This window comes from Meriones unguiculatus, chromosome 8 (genome assembly GCF_030254825.1).
Source record: "Meriones unguiculatus strain TT.TT164.6M chromosome 8, Bangor_MerUng_6.1, whole genome shotgun sequence".
NCBI lineage: Eukaryota > Metazoa > Chordata > Mammalia > Rodentia > Muridae > Meriones > Meriones unguiculatus.
The window spans coordinates 104144819-104153910 of record NC_083356.1 but is presented as its reverse complement, the minus strand read 5'-3'; positions in this window follow the sequence as shown (position 1 = coordinate 104153910).

The window sequence follows — 9092 nt, the reverse complement described above, 5'->3', positions numbered from 1 at the left end:
CATTCAATGGAAAAAAGACAGCATCTTCAACAAATGGTGCTGGACCAACTGGATGTCTACATGCAGAAAAATGAAAATAGATCCATATTTATCACCCTGCACAAAACTAAAGTCAAAGTGGATCAAGGACCTCAACATAAAACCAGATACCCTAAATCAATTGGAAAAAAAGTGGGTAACAGCCTAGAACTCATTGGCACAGGAGACAACTTCCTGAACAGAACACCAACAGCACAGGCTCTAAGAGCAACAATCAATAAATGGGACCTCATGAAACTGAAAAGTTTCTGTAAAGCAAAGGATACCGTCATAAAAACAAAACGACCGCCTACAGATTGGGAAAGAATCTTCACTAACCCTTTATCTGATAGAGGACTAATATCCAGTATATACAGAGGACTAAAGAAGCTGAAAAGCAGCAAACCAAGTAATCCAATTAAAAAATGGGGAACAGAGCTAAACAGAGAATTCTCGACAGAGGAATATCGAATGGCAGAAAAACACTTAAAGAAATGCTCATCCTCATTAGCCATCAGGGAAATGCAAATCAAAATGACCCTGAGATATCACCTTACACCCATCAGAATGGCCAAGATGAAAAACTCAAGCGATAACACATGCTGGAGAGGTTGTGGAGAAAGGGGAACCCTCCTCCACTGCTGGTGGGAATGTAAACTGGTACAACCACTCTGGAAAGCTATCTGGCGCTTTCTAAGACAAATAGGAATAGTGCTTCCTCCAGACTCAGCTATACCACTGCTAGGTATATACCCAAAGTATGTTCAAGTACACAAAAGGGACACTTTCTCAACCATGTTTATAGCAGCTCTGTTTGTAATAGCCAGAACCTGGAAACAACCCAGATGTCCATCAATGGAGGAATGGGTACAGAAATTGTGGTATTTTTATACAATGGAATACTACTCAGCAATCAAAAAGGAGGAAATCATGAAATTTGCAGGCAAATGGTGGGATCTAGAAAAGATCATTCTAAGTGAAATATCCCAGAAGGAGAAAGATAAATATGGGATATACTCACTTTTATAGACCTATAAGATCTGATAAACATAATGAAATCTATACACCTAAAAAAGATAATCAATTGAGCGGACATGGGGCAAGATGATCAATTCTTGTTTAGAAAGACAGATGGGATGTGCATTGAACGTATGACAGGAGTCTACTGAGCGCATCTCAAAGACTCTAACTAGCAGAGTTTTCAAAGCAAAGACTCATGACTAAACCTTTGGCAAAGTACAGGGAATCATAAGAAAGAAGGGGAGTTAGTCTGTTGGGGAAAGGATAGGAGCTCCACAAGGACCAAATATATCTGGGCACAGGGTCCTTTCTGAGACTGACATTCAACCAAGGACCATGTATGGTTATAACCTAGAACCTCCACTCAGATGTAGCCTGTGGTAGCTCAGTAACCAATTGGTTTCCCAAAGTGAGGGGAACAAGGACTATTTCTAACAGGAACTCAATGACTGGCTCTGGTCTCCCCACCCCTGAAGGGAGGAGCAGTCCTGTTAGGCCACAGAGGAGGGCTTTGCAGCCAGTCCTGAAGATACCTGATAAAACAGGATCAGATGAATGGGGAGGAGGTCCCCCCTATCAGTGGACTTGGAAAGGGGCACGGTGGAGATGAGGGAGGGAGGGAGGGACTGGGAGGGAATGAGGGATCGGGACATGGCTGGGATACAGAGTTAATAAAATGTAACTGATAAAAAAAATAATAATAAAATAAAAAAAAGAAGTTAAAACTCTTGATTTTGTGTTGGATTCAGTCTTCCTTTGAGCAAGGAAAGACAGCCTTCCAGAGAAGAACTTCCTTGGAAGCAGGCCCCGAGGCTTGTCGGCAACTTTAAGATTCATGAGCTTGAATATGGAAGTGGAATCTTCCTTAGTGGAATTTTGAGATAGCAGACTCTGGTTTGTATCTTCTTTGTTGTTTTGACTTGCAGTATGGCACTGGTTGGCCCCATCCTCTTACTTCAACATCTTAACTTCCCAGAATCAGGCATCACCCCACCCACATTGCCTGGCATAAGGTTTTTGTGGTTCTGTTAGTTCTCCACGTGGCAAGCATGCAGCTATACGCCTCGTTCTTGCCAGCGGACGTTATTAGGGAGATACCTGGGAGATACCGAGGCAGAACCAGCCACGACATATTCATTCATGTTTTTGATTCACAGAAAGAACTGCATGGTAGTTGTTTCAAGCTGACCTAGTTTCAGGTGAGCAGATAAGCTTGCCACACTGTACTTAACATGTAACTGGCACGTGCTCACCCAGTCTTTAAGAGAGCTTCTGATCCACCCTGCTTTTGATGACCTTTTTAACATTTATTCCTTAAAAAATCGTGTTTGCATCCTTAGCCGTACGGAAAATGCAAATCAAAATGACCCTGAGATTTCACCTCACACCCATCAGAATGACTAAGATGAAAAATGCAAGGAATGAGGCATGCTGGAGAGGGTGTGGAGAAAGGAAAAGCAGAATGCATCCTTGTACAACCACTTTGGAAATCAATATGGCACTTTCTTAGAAAACTAGGAATAGTGCTACCTCAAGATCCGCTATACCACTCCTAGGCATATACCCAAAATATGCCCCACAGCGAACAGGACAAGGACTTACCACAGAGGGCCTCTACCCACAGAGAGACTCTACCCATTATGGTATCAAAGGAGATACTGAGACTCACAGCCAAACTTTGGGTGGAGTGCTGGAATCCTTATGGAAGAAGAGGGAGATAGAAAGACCTGGAGGGGTCAGGACTGCCACAAAGAGAACAACAGAGCCAAAATACTCGGGCACAGAGGGTCCTGCAGAGACTGATACTCCAACCAAGGACCATGCATGGAGAGGACTAGACCCCCCGTTCAAAGGAAGTTCATTGGCTGTTCAGTTTCCAAGTAGGTTCCCTAGTGATGGGTCAGTGCCTGTCTCTTACATGAACTCAGTGGCAGGCTCTTTGATCACCTCCCCCTGGGAGATGCAGCTTTGCCAAGCAACATAGAAAGATGATGCAACCAGTCTTGATTAGACCTGATTAGCTAGGGTCAGATAGAAGCAGAGGAGGTCCTCCCCTATCAGCAGACTAAGGGAATAGAGGGAGAGAAGGAAGGGTATGTGGGACTGGGAGGAGATGAGGGAGGGGGCTGCAGTGGGCATACAAAGTGAATAAATTGTAACAAATAAATATATAAATAAGGTTACATATTTAAAAATCATGTGTGCTTTTCTTTAATAATATGTTACAATTTATACATTATGAATACTAAAACATCCTTCTATTTCTAGAATCTAATCTGCTTGATCATGGCATGCTTTCTATTTTACAGTGTATTTTCCACATAGTTTTACTTATTTCTATTATCTTAGCCTGACATACCTCCATGAGCTTTTGACTTGTTTGCTATCTTTATACTTTCTGGAAAAAAAAATCATGTAATGGTGTCTATGCAGTGAAAATTAGCTATTCACTCATTTAATTGTTTTAAAACTTCTTTGTGGCTGGTTGACAATTCCTTTCTGTGTTGGATTTATTTATATATTTCACTTTCTTTTTGGATCATAGGTTCCAAATTCCTTTTCTACTATTTTTAAAGAATGTCTTCATTTTGTTGTATCAATTATTTTTCTTTGTCTTCATGTCCATTGTTGTTTTAACATTGCTATTTTACAACTTCTTTAATCAAACTGTCTTTATTCCTTAGAGTTTTAAAGTTATATATACATGTATATGTACCTATGTATGTATGTATGTACATGCGGATATATATAGTGCTGTGTGTGTGTGTGTGTGTGTGTGTGTGTGTACCACAGAGTATGTGTTTAGGTTAGAGGACATCTTGTGGGCATAGGCCCTCTTCTTTCATTATGTGGATCTGGGAATCAAATTAGTCATCAGGCTGAAGGCAAGGTACCTGCTGAGCCATTTGGCTGGCCCTTCAAACTGACTTTATAGTTATCTGCCTCAGTCAAACTCTCTTTATATTTAATTGACCTTATTTCTTTTACTGAGGCAATGCCCTTTTCAGCTGTATTTTATTTCTGTGTGTGTGTGTGTGTGTGTGTGTGTGTGTGTGTGTGTAGAGGATGTGTGAGCATGTGGAAGCCAGAGGCTGATGGAAAAATGCCCTCTTGTTCTCTACCTTTTTCTCTTAGACTGGGGCTCTCACTGGGCCTAGAACTCACTCACTGATTGGCTAGACTCTGGAGCTACCCATGTATCTCAGTCTATACTCTCTACACACACATTCTCTAGGGCATTTTACATGCGTGTGATCATGTCTGACAATTTTTTCTTGCATCTGGGGCACTGGAACTCAAGTCCTCATGACTGTGTAGCTGGCATTTTACTGACTTAGAACGCCTCCCAGAACCCATCTTTATCTCTTGATGTAACCATTTAAAATATGAATTTCAGCTGTCGCTTTGGCTGTCTTGCATATTTTAATATGTGCAGTTTACACCATCGTTAAGTTATGTTTTTCCCGATTACTCTTATTATTTTCCTTCAGATTCACAGATAATAGTATTCTGATATTTAAACTGTAGCTATGTAAGACATCAAAATGATATTTCTATTAATGAAGGTGCCTTTTGAGCAGAGAAGGTCTTATATTGTTCTCTGGGGTTTCTTGTTGCTACTTACATAGCCACAGGTGTATTTGCCTTTTAGTGATATTATACAAGTGCCCCCAATATTATTTATGCTTAGTTTATGAATGCAGAATTCTGCATATAGTCTCTCATCATGAGCTTATTGTTTCTTAAAAAATTATGAATGTTCATTATTTTGTCTGGTTGCTTTTTCGTCCTTGATTTACAAGTTCTAAAATCTCCAACTAGAATGATTGTATTGCAGTTTAAGTACTTGATATATTATAAATGTATACAGTTGTACCCACCACTGTTTATATAATCCTGTATTACTGTTTATGTTGTCCCTTTTACCATACACAGAATCCTTTTATCTTTTTAGTGCAGAATTTCGTCCTACATGTGTGTGCATCAGATATTCAGATAGCTGTACAGGTTTTGTTTAAATGTTCCTGGTACTCTTACTCTGCCTTTCTTTTACTTGAATTTCTCACTTAAGCATGCTTGCATTTATAGTGTATCTTTGTTTTTATTTTATGCTTGATCCACTTTAGCATTTTAAAGTGTCTACGCCTCTTGCAGCAATAATACACCTGCGTATACAGGATGTGCAAATGTTACTAATATCTTGGAGATTCTGAAAGCACCTGCTTGCCAATGCTACTGTAACTATTGCAAATAAGGGCTCTGTTAAAAACTCCCTGTGGGCTGTACACAGAGTCTCAGCAGCTGGTAGATTTCTTGGCATCTCACTATGGTTCAGTGCCAGCCGCACTGAGGCAGGGCATGAAAAGAAAGATTCAGTGTGATAAACCAGCAATTACGCTTGTGTGATATCCTTCAAATCAGTATGAAAACAGTATTTGATATGATTTTTTTCTTCTCAGGATTGACTTAATTGGAATTTAAACAAATATATATTAAAAGAGCAAATTATTACTATTTTAGGCTGTCAAAATGAACAGAAACGCATGCATTTGCATGTGAATTATGATAGCTTTACTCTGAGTTTTCTGTCTTTGTTTAAACTCTGTTTAGACATATTTTGATATATATTTTTTTCATGGTGTGATGTATGATGTTGAAAATGTGTATTTGAATGCAACTTCTCCCTTGCGAATCAATAGTAACAAGTTAAATCAGGAAATACTGTTTCCTTTCAAAGCTTGGCCATTCTGGGGCAAGTTCCAAGCGCTTATCTTGACGTTTTACTTTGAGGTTGTCTAAGCAAATTGGAAACAGAGTGTTGAAGGCACTTTTATGTCTGATGTCTGTTAAGTGTCATTTACAATTTATGTATTCTCACACAGACTGTTTTTCCTTTTTATCTTTAGAATCAAATAAATAAAAACATTCTTTTGCCTCTAAAATTTTTTTCCTGTTTGGAAATATTAAAATCGATCTTTTAATACTGTGAGCATAGAAACCTAATGCTTTATTACTTCATTTTCAATTCCTTTGTCTATTTTTGCTAGTATTTCCTTCTTTATTAGTGTATTCAGGTTGACAACTAAAAAATACATTTGTCTTTAATCTGTGTGAATGTTTTAAGAAATAAAATGTACTTCAGTAACCCTGAAAGTAAAGAGGTAAATTGTAAGAAGATTTTTCCTCTGTATGTGAGGGATTTACATTATATCCTATAGAATATGTGCACAGCTGAAGTCAAAACCTGCTACATTGTCAGAGACGAATCATATGCAAACAGTATATAGACAAATAGTGAAAAACTATAAAGAATTAATCTTAATGCAAAGCAATGCAGATCTGTACTTGGTAAAGCTTAATGTTAGGCATTTAGTTCTATATAGGAAGTCAGGTGAATACACAGAGATACAGATATAGATAAAAATTGGAATATTTGTACATATCATAAAAAAACACTTAATGGTTAAGAAAAAAAGGACATAAAATTCAAATATAAGTACATGCCAGTTTTCTGTGACCAAAAGGAAGTATCATTTTTAGTCCTGTAATTCACTTATATCCTTATTAATGCTTTCAACATTTGGCTCAGCACGAGTCAGTCACAACATGGTGAGATAGGCGTGTTGTATGGCAATCTCTTTCAAGTTTAAGCATTCAGCCCTGGAGGGAGACTCCTTACAATTCCAGGATTTCTAAAGAGAGGCTCCTTTAGACTCAGGAAGTAAAAAATTTAAAAGTGCTAGGAAGTTTTTGAAACTTATTAGATTTTTGAGGCCCCGCCTGCCCTGAGGTCATGAGCAGTAAAAGCTACAAAGGTAGAAAAATTCTCTGACCTGTAAAATGTCCACAAGCTATGCAGAGAGCCTCAGAATTCCAGTTTTCACCAGTTATCACCCAAAGCAGGGTGGACAATTCTTGCCTTTGAGTCATGCATCTTTCTGTAAGTAATCCAAACAAATTGTTGGTTCTCCAGCGTGACTTTGGTGGTACTGCTTCCATTATCTGTTATCAACTCCCTACCTACAGATGAATGTTCACATCCCTGTCAGAAACAGTGTCACACAACAACCTAAATATGTTAATAATATATTAATAGAAGAATTTCTCAAAGCCAAGGTTAAGCTAATACAGCAGGAGAAATCAGAGGGGGGAAGAAGATTGAAGATCTGAGTATATTTAGTAAGAATCATCACTCTTGTTTGTAAAGTTCTTAACAGATCCCACCCTCATTAGTGACTAATGTTGTAGATTTCAGAAAGAACATTTCCAGTGGAGGGGGACATGGTTAACAGAAAGAAAAATATAAATAAATGGTTTTTAAAAGTATAGAGAATTTTTTAAGAAGTTTGCCATAAACAAAGAGTGAAGAAATACTGAGAGTGCTATTTACTGCTTCTGACTCATTAAACTATGAGCATGAGTGAAGGAGAAATAATATTCATGAGGAATTACAGGCATGAGATCTACCAGAAATAAACTAGATAAAAATATGTATCTTATGACAAGAAAAACAAAGGAATACATAAAATCCATTTCTGGAGATGACAGGAAAATGTAGGCTGTAAATTTTGTAGGATTCCGTGACCATCAAGGTACAGAATCTTTTATAGTAATATTGAAACAATGTAGAGCTTTCCAAGATAAGATGCATTTGTAATCAATGTGAGAAATAGCATAGAAATTAAATAAGGGTGGATGAAAAGGGTATAGTTAGTTAAATATCCAACTGACAATAGAGTTCTGAATATAGTCTAGCAAATCTCCCACTTGTGTGTCACAGAAAATAACAAGCACTTAGATGTTAGATGGGCACAACTAAGCGAGGGTTAGAAAATAGGTGAATCACAGGTAAAATAAACATTTCTGTATAAAAATCCACTAGTAGAATCCATTTCTTTTGATGTTTAAGTCTATCAATTAATTAAATAGATAAGTATAATGATATGTAATATCTATTAAATATACTTTATTTAAACCTACTGAGGTAATGAGAAAAAATATTTTGCCTTATTTTCTCAGCTAATTGTAGCTATTGTACATAGCTGGAGGAATAAGACTAAAATAAAAATTAAACACAAATGTGCAAAAGTAATTTACAATGAAAGAGAGGTTGTCTCATGTCATAATTTCTGAGATGGATTATACTTATTGAAGATTATGATAAATTTAACAAATGCAAAAGTTAAAATTTTAATTTTGTATATATGGGTGTTTGCTTGCACACACACATATATGTGAATCTATATTACATATGTAAATGTATGTATGTATGTATGTATATCACCTGCACCACCTGCACGCATGGTGCCTATGGATGCCAGAAGAGGACATCAGAGTCCTTGGAACTGGACTCACTCACAGAGAGCTGCTTGCTACCATGTGGGTGCTGAGAATTGAAGCCAGGTCCTCTAGAAGAGCTGCCAGTGCCTTTAACCACTGACTTCCAAGAATCTACGTGTTTAACACCTGCAGCTCAGCCAGCTAGAAAAGCCAATGTTCTGTAGAAACCAACTACAATCCAGTATTTCAGGAAGCTGATTGGAGAAATAAGAGGCTTTAGATCCCAACCCTTATCATGTCATGACTGGTGTTTAACCAGTCATGAAGGTGACAGAGTACATTTTCCATGGGTGAAGTTCGCATGGAAACTTCATAGGTGGTTCCTGTCCTGCGACGTCTGATGCATTACAGTTCCCATGAACATGTTGCCTACGTGGCTGTTTTCTGGGCTCGTGTTGATGTCAGAGCAGTGGGAACTGTCAGGAAAAGACAGCTCAATACCTGTGACAAAATAAAATGATTGTGACCAGGCTCATCGCCACCTACCCTTGATTCCACCTAGTTGAGTGCGCCTCTGTGAGCGTTCCTTTATCATTAAGAGTGTGTATATGCAGACTGGGCATATATAGACAATGCAAAAAGCCTGTAGACATCGTCGCTGGTATGATACTGATAGACCATGCTGATGGATAACAAGAGATAAGGTTAGTTAGTGATTGTGGGGGTTTGTTTACAGTAGGTGCTTCTCAATGGACTAAAGAAAAGTTAAAGCT